At 45.1% G+C, this 18036-nt stretch overlaps 1 protein-coding gene across 4 annotated transcripts in view; it reads left to right on the top strand.

Moving 5' to 3' along the window:
* Positions 1-18036, top strand: part of LOC139759432 (uncharacterized) — a 296435-nt gene that overhangs the window by 85163 nt on the left and 193236 nt on the right. For all 4 annotated transcript variants that reach the window (XM_071681538.1, XM_071681542.1, XM_071681539.1 and 1 more), the window contains one exon: positions 13055-13122. The gene's annotated coding sequence lies outside the window, so the exon portion shown is untranslated. The remainder of the gene's footprint in view (positions 1-13054; positions 13123-18036) is intronic.

Raw genomic sequence — 18036 nt, forward strand, 5'->3', positions numbered from 1 at the left:
AATATGCTAACCGCTATATGTTAGATAACTTAGCATAATGCTACCCGCCATTATGCTAGATAACTAGCATATATGCTAACGCTATTATGGTTAGATAACTTAGCATAAAATGCTAACCGCTATTATGGTTAGATAACCTAGCATAATATGCTAACCGCTATTATGGTTAGATAACCTAGCATAATATGCTAACCGCTATTATGGTTAGATAACCTAGCATAATATGCTAACCGCTATTATGGTTAGATAACTTAGCATAATATGCTAACCGCTATTATGGTTAGATAACCTAGCGTAATATGCTAACCGCTATTATGGTTAGATAACCTAGCATAATATGCTAACCGCTATTATGGTTAGATAACCTAGCGTAATATGCTAGCCGCTATTATGGTTAGATAACCTAGCATAATATGCTAACCGCTATTATGGTTAGATAACTTAGCGTAATATGCTAACCGCCATTATGGTTAGATAACCTAGCATGATATGCTAACCGCTATTATGGTTAGATAACCTAGCATAATATGCTAACCGCTATTATGGTTAGATAACCTAACATAATATGGAAACAGCTATTATGGTTAGAGAACTTAGAAAATTAAATTTCTTTTGAAGTGAGGAGTGCAGTGACGGCGGGGTAACTAAATGCTAAAAGGCCATCTCATTGACTCTCATATATATATATATATATATATATATATATATATATATATATATATATATTGGGAAGGGTCACAATTTTGCGCGTGATCAAGTATATTCCTATGAGTCCATGTTTCATTTTCCCCATGGATTATATATATATATATATATATATATATATATATATATATATATATATATATATATATATGTATATATGTAAACTGCCCACGTATTCCCTGCTTGTCGTAGAAGGCGACTGAAAGTGGTGGGAGCTGGGGTCTGGAAGTCCTTCCCTCCTGTATTTCCTTTTTCTCAAGGAAGAGACGTCAGAGACGCGACCCAGCTGAGGATTTTTTCCCTCTGAGGCAAAGTCATCTGTTCTTGACGCTACCTCGTTAACGCGGGAAATGCCAAAATATACATATGGGAAATTTGAACCAGAAAAGTTATATTCCTGATTTTAAAAACGAATGTGTTCAGAGAACACAGAAACGCTTCGCTCCTGTGTTCATTGTTCATGAAGAACATCCAGAACTCTGGGAGACATTGCGTCATGATCTAGATCTCCCGCTTCATGAACAAAAGCGGATCTAATACTGTTGAGTTCAGGTTAGAAAATGAAGCATGGGCTGAATACTTTGCCTTACAAATGTGGGGAAAATAAGGGCAGACTGCAGTAAACAGTACGGGTGAGAGAGAGTCTGCTAGAGACGAAGATTAACAACAAGATTTTCGAATGAATCTAGACAGGTTAGAGAAAGGAGGACATTGCTCGGAATTCTGGCATATTTCGGAGGTTTTTTTTATTTTTTTCGAGGCGTTCGTCGTGTAAGTAGACACCCACTTATCATACTTCCCCAAGTGAATGGTCTACGTCAGTGTTCTTCGAGGAGAGAGAGAGAGGTACAGAAAAATTCCACCGAGGATCGAAAACTTAAGTCAGTCATCTTGTGGGAGGATGTATAACCCAGCGTTAACCCTATACCACGACCCATGGACCATTTCTCTCAGCGCTGAGTAGACGTTTGAGTCTTCTAACGCTGAGGTGCCAATGCTATTGGCTTTTAGGAGACCCAGGAAGCAACTTCAGGATCATTTAGAGAACCACAGTGATCATGACCCCCCCAAAAAAAAACATCAGCAATTGAAACCGGAATTAACGACAAACTTTACGAGACCTCCGTTTTTCCGGGTTCCAGAAGTTGAGGTTTGACCTCCGAGCCAACACGGAAATTCTGAGCGATGCTTCGCAATCATATCTCGGCCATGCCTCGAACCATGCACCAGCCTCGGTCCACAAGTGACAGACACTTCTTGTGACGACCCCTTGTTTAATTGGTGGAGGGAGACAACCTGAGCGTTGTTGACCTTTGACTGAACGAGAGCAGGAAGCTAAAACATTTAACCTGGATCTGAAAGTTTGAACTGGGTTAACTCTGCTGGAGACATCACCGTGTGGTCTCTGGTACAGAAGACCACCCCCCGATTCCCTGAAAGTAAGTGTCACGACGTCAACTTTCATCCTGTATGGTCAGAAAGTTACCTTCCTTGTGTCTCGTGCCCTCGCGGGGTCTTAATCAAGAAGGGAAAAACTGCTTCTCACAAAAAAGCTGTGCACAGCTCGAATCCGCTGTTTGGATAACCATTATTCGCATCTCTTAAACAAAACAAGTTTCAGGGCTGAAGAGACAGTTTACTTTGGTACATATCAGTTTAAAGATTCGACATATGAGCTAGCCCTCTCGCAGAAAACCTCACACACACACACATGAAGAGCATATATGAAGTGTCCCAGATACTATATATATTATCAACCGTGACAATAACTAGACGAAGGGGAATCTTAACTTTACATGTGTGCAACTGAAGTATTGAGTCCTTCTCTGGGAACTCAGAAGCTTAGTGGACATTCAGCGAGAGGCGAAGGTTCCTTCAGTGGGTCATTCTTGCCTGAAGGAGAGTCCAGAGTGAGGCAGGTTAAGGGTCATGTATTATGGTACAGCCAAAGCTCATTTAGTATTCTGTATGGAGGCCATTTAGCGACGGGTTCGAAGCCCACAACTTTGCTCTCCTCTTCAGATGAGAGATGACTATTACAACCACACTGCCTCGTGGTGGAGGACGTGAACGTGTGGTTGTTGTACTACCAACAACAAAAGGTCTAGGTTGGCCTGTGTGGCGCCACGCGTAACGGAGTGTGAGAGGATGAGGACTTACACCATCAGAGCAGAACATGACCATTCTCTAGGGGAAGGATGTGTGTGTTACTGAAGACCATCCAATCACTAGGGGAAGGCTGTGTGTTACTGAAGACCATCCAATCACTAGGGGAAGGTTGTGTGTTACTGAAGACCATCCAATCACTAGGGGAAGACTGTGTGTGTTACTGAAGACCATCCAACCACTGGGGAAGGCTATACGTGTTACTGAAGACCATCAGATCCACTTTGAAGTTCTGTGAGAAACGTTTCCACGCGGCCCAGCAGATTCGCTCACCTGTGGCCCCCCCGGTGTATGTTACGTGAGGCGAGCCACGTAAGGTCGCGGGGCTACGTCTTCCGTCGCCCCTGTACTACGCATGACGCACTGGTGTACCGTGCTGGTGGAGGGAACCGTCTGGTGTACCGTGCTGGTGGAGGGAACCGTCTGGTGTACCGTGCTGGTGGAGGGAACCGTCTGGTGTACCATGGTAGTGGAGGGAACCGTCTGGTGTACCTTGTTGGTGGAGGGGACCGTCTGGTGTACCGTGCTGGTGGAGAGAACCGTCTGGTGTACCGTGCTGGTGGAGGGGACCGTCTGGTGTACCGTGCTGGTGGAGGGAACCGTCTAGTGTACCGTGCAGGTGGAGGGAACCGTCTGGTGTACCGTGCAGGTGGAGGGAACCGTCTAGTGTACCGTGCTGGTGGAGGGAACCTAACCTCTGAACTGGTTCGACTCATGTCACAACCTCACAGGCCACACAGTCGGGTCCCGGTCGACCCTTTCACCATCACAACCCTGGTCAGTTGTGGCCACAACACCTCCAGGATCAACAACATGACATACGAGGCGTAGTCCAATGGGTTACGTCATAGAGAACGTAAACACGAATGTGTTACGTCATAGAGAACGTAAACACGATTGGGTTACGTCGTAGAGAACGTAAACACGAATGGGTTACATCATAGAAAAAGGAACACGAATGGGTTACTCGTAGAGAACATAAACACGAATGTGTTACGTCATAGAGAACGTAAACACGAATGGTTTACGTCATAGAGAACGTAAACACGAATGTATTACATCATAGAAAAACGTAAACACAAATGGTTACGTCATAGAGAACGTAAACACGAGTGTGTTACGTCATAGAGAACGTAAACATGAATGTGTTACGTCATAGAAAACGTAAACACGAATGTGTCACATCATAGAAAACGTAAACACGAATGTGTTACGTCATAGCAAAACGTCAGCACGAATGGGTCACGTCCTAGAAAACCGTAAACACGAATTATACAATTGACTCTGGCTCAGGCGACGAACCGGAGCTACATTAAGATCTGGACCATCATCTCTCTCTCTCTCTCTCTCTCTCTCTCTCTCTCTCTCTCTCTCTCTCTCTCTCTCTCTCTCTCTCTCGTTCGGCCTGGGTCGCGCGCGAAGGAACCTTTCCTCAGAATTTACCAAGAGAACTTTGTCGCCGCTTCGTGTCTTCGAAACCCGCTCGTCGCGATAGAAAGGGAAGGAGACCCCCGACCGTTGTGAAGGCCGGGAGCGAAAGTGAGTTACGAAAGTGGCCATCCAGCCAGCTAACCAGCTAACCAGCCAGCTAGCCAGCTAACCAGCCACCACCAGCTAACCAGCCACCAGCCACCACCAGGGTCAGCCAGTCTGCCCTGCACCACATTCATCAGGTGAATGTTGGGAGAGGGACGGGCGGGGGGCGCTGCGCAGCCCCCACCTCACCTCCGGTCCCTGTGGCGTCATCTGCCGGGTTGGGGTGGGTTGGGGTGTGGTGGCGTGGACGAGCAGCTGTGTGCCAGATTCGTGTATGGTCTACCATGGTGGACGTGGGTCAGTCAGTCTTCACTGATGCGTCCGTATTGATGAAGGTGAAACATTGTGTTAATCCCACACTGAATCAAGTTTACTCCCTCACAAGTCAAGTTTACATCCTCCCAGGTTAAGTTTACTCCCTGACAAGTCAAGTTTACTCCCTCAAGTTAAGTTTACTCCCTCACAAGTCAAGTTTACTCCCTCACAAGTTAAGTTTACTTCCTCAAGTCAAGTTTGATCCCTCACAAGTTAAGTTGACTCCCTCACAAGTCAAGTTTACTCCCTCACAAGTCAAGTTTACTCCCTCACACTCTTAGGGTATTTATTGGTCGTAGACTGGAAATAAATCTTAAACGACCGGAAACAAACTAAAATCAACGAGACGTTTTTTCACGAAGGTATAAAACCCGAGTATCTAAAACAAGTGCTGGAGCCGATACCACGGATCATAATCTAATATATGAACCTCAGACACACATAGGAAGTAAACCTATACTAATCTAGGGCGAAGCACCCTTCCCCTTAAGTCGAACCAATCAGAGCGTAGGGGATTTGAAACCATCCGTTACATCGTATATAAACAAACGTCCCGAGCTTGATGTATTGTGTATGTTCATGGTATGTTCACCATCTCAAGCGTAATGACCATTTAGCTGTCGACATATAGTCATTTCAACAACCCAGGTTGATGGTTAACGGCTCGTCTCTCGCAGGTGTTTAGTTTTATCCTCTCAAAAGACTAGTAGACTCTCCTTGGGTCGCTGTCTAGAAAGAGCTAGACACACTAGACGTCTTATTAGCCAAAGGACTAATGCCACACAACCTAGCCACAGTAGTAAACACCCCCCCAGAGTACAATCCTACGACCCCATGGCAGTCGTACAGCTGATGCAAACTTCAACACGTCGCCGTACAGCCAGCCACCAGTGCCCGGGACCTGGACGCCAGCTGGATCGTTCTCCCAACTCTCCTTCCCTCATCATGTACACAAACTCTGACGTCAGAGTTTTGACCGGGCCACTGTCGACCATAGTCGTATTCTCAGGATTGATACTGTTTGTAGTTTGTGCGACGTCATCAAGGACACCCTTTTGCCGAAGCCTCCGGGGAATTGTGCCATGACCAGCTCTTCTTTAAACCCCCTCCCCACACCCACACACACACCATTGGTAACTGCGCGTCGTCCCACCTCCGTCTCATCTGCCACACAAAACAGAGGTTACAGCTCCCTCCCGATGCCCGGCTGTGGTAGTGGTCATCTCCATACATGCCACTGGCACTCACCACGACTCACCACCGCTGACGGCCTTTGCTCTCCTGCAGATTGCATCGACCACACACAAGCCCATCAGATTATCATCATCATTAGCCTCTCTCTCTCTCTGCTGCAGGAGGGAGCTCACTCCTTGGGGGGCAACGTTCAACGCTATTAAGGATCTGGTGGACATCCCATCCCATCTCGGCTTTGGCACCAGCCTGCCCTCTCCTTCACGCAGACGTCCAGTACCGCAACTTCCAGACATTCTCCACTTGGTCGGGGGTAACTGCTCAAGTGGGCACTTTACTGCCAATACCCCCACTTACCAGGACGCCTCTCCCCTCTACTTGTGTTGCAGTCTTTCCAGCCGCCGCTTCTTGCTTGACAAGGACAGGGGAGTGTGTTCTTCCGTACCCTACAGTCACTCTATCTCCTCGTCCACCATCAGCACTCCCTTATGGCCAGTGATACAGAGATCCATCTCTGGTCAGGTCAAACCTCTCCCCCCCCTTGGCGATCGTCTTCAACAACGGCTGTGGCGGAATTTTTTCCCCTCAATGTTCAGCAGAATAGATTTGCTATGACCCACGAGTGGTTAGCTACGCCCTGCCCTCCACCCCAGTGTCTTATCACTCTCTCTCGCTCACCATGAACACACACCGGGACCTCCTACTTGCGCCAACCCTCGACAATTGTACCGTAGCGGATGAAAGCTGCCCTGGGTAAGTTCGACAAGATGTTGAATTATATGCATCCTTCGTCCTCCCCACCAACTGAGCCTTGCCGCTCCCAAGTCCTTCCCTGACGCATGGCTCACTTCGATGACTACATTGCCCTCAGCCGGTAACACACACACAGCCGGATCACAACCTCACCCCACATCAGCAGGACACCGTCCATGACCTCCATGGACCTATTGATCTTCTCGAAGACAAATCTAGGCCGGTCGTTCAACCAGATTCCCGAGGAACTTGCTGACATTTCCAAGACCGGTGGTGTCGCTACGTCATTCAGCTTGTTCGAGTCGGTGCGCGTGCCCTTTGGATGACATAATGCGGCCCAGACGTTCCGACGAGTCTTTGATCCAAGCCGAGCGGGTTCATCATCTCTCCTATGAAGCTTACGTCAACGACCTTGTGGTAATGGAGCCGCGTCTTCCGGGAACTCTGCCGTATCTTCGGCAACTCGAGGGTCATTAGTGTTACTGCGGCCGACGTGTGAACCACGACAATACGTTTGACGCTCGGGACACCGGGTCTCTGCTGCTGCTGACATACAATCACGAGAGGAGAAAGCGAGTCTTCGAGCCTCTAGGTTAGCCCCGATCTAATACTTGCCTCTGTCGTCACTTATTTACCCAAACCTTCCTTTTTTCGAATCTTGCTGTGCTCCAGCTCCTCCCTAAGAAAAGAGGCCGTTCTCACCTTATTGATTATCACCCTTTCTCTTTCACTTCTACTGTCCCCAAAGTCTTTGACAGTCTCCTCAACTCCCACTTTCCCTAACACGTAGAATTATATTTCCTTTCACACCTCCTGTGTCGTTGATAAGCGAATTCAACCCCCTTCTTCTGCCAACAGTGGTGTACCTTAGGGTTCTCTCCTGTCGCCAGTGCTCTTCCTCCGTCAGTGTAGATACGACCTCTTCAACCTCTAACCTTATTCACTGTTAGGCCAACGATTCCGCTCTTGATTCTCTATTTTCATCTCCTTACTGAGATGTTCGTTCTTTTTATTGCACTGAACACATTCCCTCACGTGATTCGAACCTGTCCAGCATCTCCGAGTCTGGTTGAACTAACCAGTGCATTTCAGTACAGCCTCTTCACCACTCTCACCCATACTCTTCTTATTATCACACCTCTCTCTTACCCTATCATATCTCATTCCATCAACCTTCCTGAGTCACACTACGTATCGTCATGAAGTATATCTTGCACATTTACATTCACCCTTTCATATTTTCTTGTCCGGAGCCGACGCCTCTCACCCACACAGCTCCATCGGGGCTGTGTACCATTAATAGTGACCGTCTTTGTCCTCACCGACAACGACCTCTTTTTCCACACATTTCTTAATACGTCCAAGACTTTAGCACCCTCACCCTCGCTATGGCCCACTTAAACTTCCATATTTCCCTTTGCTTACGTGCTTCCTCCCTGGTATCTGAAATACACCACTTCCTCTAGGTTCTCCCCGTTCAGACTCGCACTCCAGTTAACCTGTTCCTTTCCTTAGATAAACCCAATAACATTGGTTTTATTCTTATTTGCTCTTAACTTTCCTTTCACACACTGTCCCAAACTCAGACACCAGCTTCTACAGTTTCTCAGTCGAATCTGCCACAAGGGCTGCGTCATCAGCAAACGAATGACTCGCTTCTCAGCCCCACTGCCTTCAGCAGACTGCTTGCTGCATACATGATTCTCTCTCCAGGACCATTTCATTCACCTCTCTCACCACCCCATCGGTAAACAAGTTAAACAACTATGGTTACATCTCACCTTCACCAGGAATCAATCACTCGGTCTTCCTGCTCACACTATACGCCTTACAGTCTTGATAGAAAGAACTCTTCAATGCTTCTACCAGCTTTCCTCCAACACCATATAAAAGCAACACCTGGCACAGAGCATCTCTATCAACCCTATCATATGCTGTCTCCAGTTACAAAAAATACGACGTTGTCAGCCATAATGACCCGAGCAGTCGATAGACCTAAAGACGAAGTAATCAGCCATTAACCTGATGGTTATTTGGATCTCGATTCCTCACCTTCCATCTGCCACACCTTCGACAGTCTGATGGTTTAGTTACAAACAGCGTTCCACAGATTATTCTTGTACATCGTATAACGTAAATAGAGATCATATTTCCGCATCATCTTAGCATGTCAAAAAAGTACAGCTACGAGATGGTCTTCAGGTTCCTCTAGTATAGAATATAGACGCCAGGGAAGGGGTTAGACAACGGTCTGATTTAGATTAACAAAAGCAGTTTTTTTCAAAAAGTTAAGAGACATTGTATTAACACCATCACCAAGGTCGTAAAGGCGAGGAGAAGTGATCAGTACTAGACGTAACACCAGTCTTGTAACCCAGTATGATAGAATAGATACTAACAATGCGTATGGTCAGATGGTAGCGTAAACTATAGACTAGATACGAACAAATGCGTGGACAAATGGTTGCGTAAACTAGATTAAAATGATCGTTTACTCAAGACGTGTACATAATAGGAAGAATTTGCATTTTTGTTACCATGCTTGCAGAAAAAAATAAAGTTAATTTCTTCTCTGTGAGATGAGGGAAGCATTTGATAGCTTAAGAAGAAGGCACCTTTAGAACAGCGAAGGACAATATTGGAAAGTTTACTGAAACAGAAATCCCATGTCTGATACGGTACTACAGTAGACATCAAATATACATACACCCATCAGGAACCACACTCTCCAGACAAACACGGGTCACCATCACTCACACGTACTCCGGACGTCGCCCATCACAACAGCACTACAAACACCGTTTCCAAGTAGCCCAGGACACTTTATGCCCAAGTAACCCAGGACACTTCATGCCTCATTAACCCAGGACACTTCATGCCCAAGTAACCCAGGACACTTCATGCCCAAGTAACCCAGGACACTTTATGCCCAAGTAACCCAGGACACTTCATGCCCAAGTAACCCAGGACACTTTATGCCCAAGTAACCCAGGACACTTCATGCCCAAGTAACCCAGGACACTTCATGCCCAACTGGCATAGAGATGACACCGAGCACTTTCTACTTGGGTACCTTGCACGCTGCGCATAGACACACACACACACACACACGCACAACTTCACAACACTTTATGACCCGTGGTCACGACTGATGGACGTGACCGGCTTCCTTAGTGCTGTAGGAACCTCATAAAGACGGAAAGAACTGGGCCAGGAAGTATATAAGTAACATAGATGTTTCTCAGAGAAATGTATCAATTCACAATCACGTCATATCCCATAGTGGTACTCTGAGTTTCCTTCAAAGTTAGGTATTTATAAGTTAGAAGTACCTGATCTAGTTAGTACGGGGTGATGGCAGTGACAAGAGCAGCCATAGGAAGTGGTGTGGTAAGGTTGGTCCGTGTGGAGCGGAAGGTTCGCTAAGGTTGGTCCGTGTGGAGCGGAAGGTTCGCTAAGGTTGGTCCGTGTGGAGCTGAAGGCTCGCTAAGGTTGGTCCGTGTGGAGCTGAAGGCTCGCTAAGGTTGGTCCGTGGTCCGTGTGGAGCGGAAGGCTCGCTAAGGTTGGTCCTTGTGGAGCGTAAGGCTCGCTAAGGTTGGTCCGTGTGGAGCGGAAGGTTCGCTAAGGTTGGTCCGTGTGGAGCGTAAGGCTCGCTAAGGTTGGTCCGTGTGGAGCGTAAGGCTCGCTAAGGTTGGTCCGTGTGGAGGAGCGGAAGGTTCGCTAAGGTTGGTCCGTGTGGAGCGGAAGGTTCGCTAAGGTTGGTCCGTGTGGAGCGTTAGGCTCGCTAAGTTTGGTCAGTGTGGAGCGGAAGGTTCGCTAAGGTTGGTCCGTGTGGAGCGTAAGGCTCGCTAAGGTTGGTCAGTGTGGAGCGGAAGGTTCGCTAAGGTTGGTCCGTGTGGAGCGTAAGGCTCGCTAAGGTTGGTCCGTGTGGAGGAGCGGAAGGTTCGCTAAGGTTGGTCCGTGTGGAGGAGCGGAAGGCTCGCTAAGGTTGGTCCGTGTGGAGCGGAAGGCTCGCTAAGGTTGGTCCGTGTGGAGCTGAAGGCTCGCTAAGGTTAGTCCGTGTGGAGGAGCGGAAGGTTCGCTAAGGTTGGTCCGTGTGGAGCGGAGGGTTCGCTGTAGCCAGGCTTCCCGCCAAGTCTCACGCGTGTGTGACGTCACCGATCCTAGTCTCATCTCTCTATAGTTCTGTTATTTTGTGCCACTCTCATAGCACAAGGTCAACCTCGAACTAGCGACCGTGTGATTGCTATTTGTCTGTTACGGAGAGAATGTTTTACACCCAAGTGTTGCCCCGTCTCTACGTTGTTTATATGTACCATGTCTACTGCTGTGCACACACACACACACACACACACACACTACACTACACTACACACACACACACACACACACACACACACGCATATGGATAAGGAAATATTTCGGAAGCTGTTCGTGTCTTTCGTAAGGTCGTAACTAGAATATGCTTCTTAAAACTGGTCATCGTACCTCAAGAAGCAACGAAGGAGACGAGCAAAGAAAGCACCGGGATTAAGGGAAGGGGAGTTACAGGGAAAGATAAGAGGCTTTAGATTTGCCCACCGACGAAGAGAGAAGAGTGAGGGGTAACCTGAGCACAGCCTCTAGATTTATAAACTGTATTGACGACGTAAACAGTTTTTCAAAAGGTGTAAGGTTAGGACAACTAGAGAACATAACACGAAATTAAGCAGAGTTTATAAAATAAGATGTAAAGAAGTACTGGCGGATGACTGAGATAAAGTGGAGGAGGAGGATGTGATAAATATGTGGACAACATGGAGAAGGGAGAAGGTTGTAGGATATGTGGAATATTCAAGAGTCACCATGAGTGTATAACTCCACTTTACCTCGTACAATACAAATAGCTACATTAACACGCACACCAGCCTAAGCCAGGTACTTATGGATCGACCAGCCCCCTTACGAAAGGATGCTCAGCTGGAATTGCCTGTGGGCCGAGTGGCGCGCCTAGGATTCTAACCCATGAGGGCCCGTGCTTGAGTTATGGTCAGCAACGCTAACCACTGCGCCTCAGAGGCCCTTGTGAGACGCCGGCCACGCTCACAACATTTGGCCCATCTCTTCGTTATATCCTCATTTATAACTTTAGCTTACCAACGGCTTCGTTACAACATCACCAGAGACAAGGTGGTGTTTACAAATGCTGTATCTCCTGTGGGGGTGAATTTTGTTTGTTGTTTACATCGGACTCTTATTAACATAATGAACTGTGAAATCTACTGTACCTGGTTGGAACTTAACACGGATATAATGCATACTTTTGTGTGTGTGTGTGTATTTTGTTTGTTTACATGGCCTCGCGTTGTGTTTACGGTAATTTAACAACCACTGGTGTTGGTGTGGATGGGAAAGAATGATGCATTTTGCAGTGAAACATCCGGGGATCCTCCCTAAATAGAAGAAAAACATGTTAGTATCATTAGAAATGGAGGACATGGTATGGGGAATAAATAGTAATGCTAAAGTCTATTAACTACTGTATTAAATTACCAACACTTAAAGTAAGGTAGCACATAAGACTTTTGTCTGAACACACTAATCACTTAACAGATCGTTTAACAGGTCTACAATCTTCAAAGTATGATCAATAGTGATAGTATGTCAATGCTCCACGTAATTGGCTGTCGTGGAAATGGAGCAGTTGCCAACTGTTTCCACTGCAAAGGATAAAAACCTGAAAAATTATGACGGAAGTCATGGGAAAAGGGGAGGGATAGGAGCAAGGATCAGGATATTTGGAGAGTGTTGAGTTAGGGGATATTCGGTAAAACAATTGATTAATATGTAGAGTGAGAGTACACGACATGAGAAAAAAAATTGAAAAGTTGCCATTCGGCACCATCTCTCCAAGTTGAAAAAACCGTTTTACATCCTACGCTGTGTGCTTCCATGGCCGATCGAGACTTAACTCATCCACTACCTGGCTAAAACATGATAGCTAACACGTACAGAAGGTATAGAATAAGATTTCATAATGAGTGTCTGTTTCAGCGGAAATAAGAGACTTTTGAATGGAATCATATATTGAAATGGATTATTTGATTGTATAGTTTATTTTAGTGACATTCTCTTATTAAACATTGAAAATAATGTAAGTTATGTGTTTCATGAAGAGTAAAATTCTTATGATGGATATTATCTATGTAACATTTGCTACGCAAGAGAATTTATACATATATGTGTAAAATATGATTTTTTTTTTTACGAAATTTGGGGTTCGCAGTATATTCCACATATGGCAAGACTTGCATGTTGGCCTGGTAAACTGTGCTAAACAACTTAGTTTAACCATTACTTCACAGTTAGCATTCGCATCACTCATGTATTTTCTCCTTTTTTTTTTCAGAAGAGAGCCATGAGGAGGTACATACGGGGTCTCCCAGAGAGAGGAAGTCTGGAAGTCTGCTTAGTGAGGTAAGGCAAATGTCTAAGACATACCATGTTTAAGACATTAGGCTGGTTAATAGTAGACACATCTGATGTGAGAGACAAGAGTCTGGCTAATGGTACATTTAGAAACTATATGTTAAGACATTTTAGACCAGCCAGTGATTGAAATAATAGCCCAGCTTCTGTGAAGTAGAACATACGAGTTAGATATTCCAGACGAGCCAGATGTTAGAAAAAAACAATAGCTTGGCTAATGGTAAAGTAGAAGGTATGAGTTAGGGACATCTTAAGACATTGTTTGGAACAGTAGTAACCTGGCTAGTGATCAAATGCAGGGCATCTAAACCATACGGTTATAGTGAGAAATAATAGTCTGGCTAATGAGTCATTTAGGACCCTTTTATCATCAGAAACAATAGCTTGGCTAATGGGAAAGTATGTACAAGTCATTAGACTTTGAGACAAGTCTAATCTTGCCAACAAAAGCTGAGCTAATAGTAAGGTAGACAAAACTAAAATTAGACCATTGCAATGTTTGTTGGTAGACAAATGTTTGGTTTTGATAGTGACATAAAAGGTAAGGAAAATCTGTGACAAGATTAATGGTGGAAATAACAGCAGGCTGGCTTGATGATGAAACAGGTAAGTGTTGTACATATTTGTAACCAGTAGTGTGTGTGTGAAGGTCAATTGGTCTGAAGATGATTATCTTGGTAGGATTCTGAGAAGACTTTACGCACGTTTCACAATTCATTTAGAAGAAAAATTATTGCCTCATACCGGAGATAATCAAAATTGTTTTATTTGAAGATCATTTTGAGGTTTTAGTTGAAGTGGTGATTATCATCGCGTAACTTCACGTTCATGTAGTTGTAAAACCTGTATTTGTCAACTGCAATTATCATTTTTTTTATGTGCAGTTTTTTTTTTTTTAATTACGTGGTTTGTAGCATTAACGCGATGATCAGAAATCCGGTAACTGAGGTAAATGAAGATAATAACCCCGAACTGTTGTCATTAACGATGTGGGGAGCAAACACTTAGTCACTCTCTCGCCGCTCGTAAAAAGAGGTTGAAAAAGAGACTGCGCACAATAGGGTTTTAGGGCTAGGGAAGAGTCGACGGCAAAACGCCAGGCCAGACTAGTGAACCGTGTTGATATGCTCTTGTGAGATCACACTTGCGATACACACCACTCACAAGTCTGGTAACCATACTAGAGAAAAAAAAAAAGTTGGGGTGGGGAGGGGGCGAACTAGAACAAATACAAACACTGGCGACAAATCAATGCCAGGCCTGAGAAACTTGACGTAGTAATTGGAGATTGAAACCTCCCTACAACTCAGGAGGTGCAGGCTCTGTGGTCTAGGGCTGGCTGCCCCCTGCCTCCTGCCGGTGGTGAGGGACCTAACCCCTGGACCTAAGGGAGGTTTGGGCTTGTCCCACCGAGCCACAACGAGAGCCAGGCCTCCCTCCCTCCCTCTGGGTCACGTGACGTGTGACGAGGACGGAAAAAGGATTAGATTTCTTTTCTCTTAAGAAACGTCGGCGTCTCGGTTACATATATTACAGGTTTTCACAATTTTGAATGAATTACAAAGTGAATCACCAAGATCGTAATAAAATACAGGACATTACAGTTACATGGACTGGTGGTATGAAACTCAAAGCTAAAAGACGTAACGCGGAGGGAAAAATGTATTTTGACATTAGATGTTTGACCACTGGAATGATGTACCATCCAACATTGTTAACGTAAACACTAGAAACACCTTCAAAAACCCGTCAAACAAGATCTATGTCTGTTGTGGCATCTGCTAAAGGACCGACAGGTAAACAGTGTACATATATGCATTCTAGACTCTTACGTATATTGTACGGCAGTGGAGGATACACGGATTCATTCTGTGATGTTAGGAGCCATGCAGGTGTACTGGACAAGGACATGGGTTTTTAGTCCCGTCTTTTTACCTGTCGTCTGTTGTTGCCGGAGGTGGAGTGAGAGAGAGAGAGAGAGAGAGAGAGAGAGAGAGAGAGAGAGAGAGAGAGAGAGAGAGAGAGAGACTTCTTACCTTTCCTTGCCTCGTCCTCCACACACTAGAATGTACATGAGAATAAGTAAAGTTCAAAATAGACAGCCTATACACGGGGCATTAGGCCCTCTGTTGTCTGTCTCACTTGTTTATTCCCTTATACATCTTCCAGGTTCACGGTGCAAAAGGGTGAGGAGGTTGTAACCATTTGGTGGAAGTGGGTGGGGAGGTTGTAATCACGGTGGAGGTGGGTGGAGCACGGTGGAGGTGGGTGGAGAGGTTGTAACCACTGGGTCGAGCGCGGTGGAGGTGGGTGGGGAGATTGTAACCAATGTGGAGGTGGGTTTGGAGGTTGAAACCACTCGGTTGAGATGGGTGAAGAAGTTGTAGCCAGTAGGTGGAGTACGGTGGAGGCGGGTGTAACCACTAGTTGGAGGTGGGTGGAGAGGTTGTAACCAGTGGGTGAAACACTGTGGAGGTGGGTTGGGAGGTTGTAGCCACTGCGTGGAGTAAGGTAAAGGTGGGTGGGGAGGTTGTAACCAGTGGGTGAAACACTGTGGAGGTGGGTTTGGAGGTTGTAGCCACTGCGTGGTGTAAGGTAGAGGTGGGTGGGGAGGTTACAACCCCTGGATGGAGCTTCTGTGGTATCAGTGGTTGAGGTTTGTGTGTCTTGGAACTCACCATTGTAGAACGTGTGTGGTACAGTTAGCCATAGGGTTGGACCATAGACCCAAACGTCATCCAGGATTGTCCAATTATCTCTTTCTTGTGAATGTCATGTAGCCTTATATATATATATATATATATATATATATATATATATATATATATATATATATATATATATATATATATATATATATAATTTTTATATATCCCTGGGGATAGGGGATTAAGAATACTTCCCACGTATTCCCTGCGTGTCGTAGAAGGCGACTAAAAGGGGAGGGAGCGGGGGGCTGGAAATCCTCCCCTCTCGGGTTTTTTTTTTTTTTTTTTATTTTCCAAAAGAAGGAACAGAGAAGGGGGCCAGGTGAGGATATTCCAAAAAAGGCCCAGTCCTCTGTTCCTAACGCTACCTCGCTAACGCGGGAAATGGCGAATAGTTTAAAAGAAAAAGAAAGAATATATATATATACATGTTGGGTTATGTTATTATCCCTCGTCTACCTTGCTTGTGGTTGATAAGCTCTGGGTCTTTATCTCTTGTGTTCTGATACTTGATTTTAATCTTAAGCCCGTCGACCGCGACAGTAGGACCTTAGGTCATGATAGCCTGGCCTTAAACCTTTCCCCTTAGGGGGTCAGGTCACACAGGTCACGCCCTCGCACCCGAGGGTCATGCCGTTGTGGTCAAGACTCGCGGGTTATTGTAATGGGGTTATTAAATCAAGGTTGTTGTCCAAGACTAACTCAAGAACATGCATTTGTTTGACCCACCTTGACTCGTACAACGAATATGTACAGTATTTTCCAACAGAATGTTGTAGAATTTTGTGTGTCGTTGCTAAGCGAGTAAGCAGCAGGTGCAGGTAGATTTCTCCATGAGAGAGTGTGGGAAGAGATAGAGAGAACAGGTAAAAAGAGAGACACTTCTCTATAAACAGATGTGCCAGAAAGAGCATCCAGTACTCCTCATCTCGACCGGTCGTGGAGCGCATTCCAAAATGAGCCAGTCTAGTTTCCATTTTCTGTGTTACCTGACACATTGTACGCCTTACACACATTCTACATCTTACACATTCTACATCTTACACATTCTACATCTTACCCATTCTACACCTTACACATTCTACATCTTTAACATTCTACATCTTACCCATTCTACACCTTACACATTCTACACCTTACACGTTTTACATCTTACACATTCTACACCTTACACATTCTACACCATACACATTCTACATCTTTAACATTCTACATCTTACCCATTCTACACCTTACACATTCTACATCTTTAACATTCTACACCTTACACATTCTACATCTTACACATTCCACACCTTACACATTCTACATCTTTAACATTCTACACCTTACACATTCTACATCTAACCCATTCTACACCTTACACATTCTACATCTTGCCCATTCTACATCTTACCCATTCTACATCTTACGCATTCTACATCTTACACATTCTACATCTTACCCATTATACATCTTGCTCATTCTACATCTTACCCATTCTACATCTTACCCATTCTACATCTTACACATTCTACACCTTACACATTCTACATCTTACACATTCCACTCCATACACATTCTACATCTTTAACATTCTACATCTTACACATTTTACATCTTACACATTCTACATCTTACACATTTTACATCTTACACATTCTACACCTTACACATTCTACATCTTTAACATTCTACACCTTACACATCCTAAGTGTGAGTTTTAATCTTCCCACAAGACTGTTATCGTATCGTCAACACAAGCTACACCTTCAGTTATGTATTTTGTGTGTGTGTGTGTATTAAGAACATGATTTTAGCATCATGTTTGGTGCCTTAACAATGAGTCATGGATTGCTGATCCCCCAGGGGTTGTGTCCGATCGCCTGATCACATCTCTTCTGTCCCTGATTGTGTGTCTTCCTCACCTCGTAACCCTGCCCACTTGTACGCTTATGATTTCACTGTACATACCTCAGCTCACTTTCCCTCCCGTCCTCACACCAGTACTCGCTCTTTTTCTCGTCCTGACCATGTCTCCTCTCCGACCTGGACAGCATCTCGCAGTAAAGGAAAAAGTAACCCGGTTACATTTAATACAGTGAGATTACAGTTTATACCTTCGTACATAGCTGTTTCAAATGTCACTCGTTTTTCCCCCCTCTCTCTCTCTCTCTCTTTCTCTTTTCACTCTCAAGACATTACAGTTTTATCC

This window comes from Panulirus ornatus, chromosome 33, assembly GCF_036320965.1.
Source record: "Panulirus ornatus isolate Po-2019 chromosome 33, ASM3632096v1, whole genome shotgun sequence".
Lineage (NCBI taxonomy): Eukaryota > Metazoa > Arthropoda > Malacostraca > Decapoda > Palinuridae > Panulirus > Panulirus ornatus.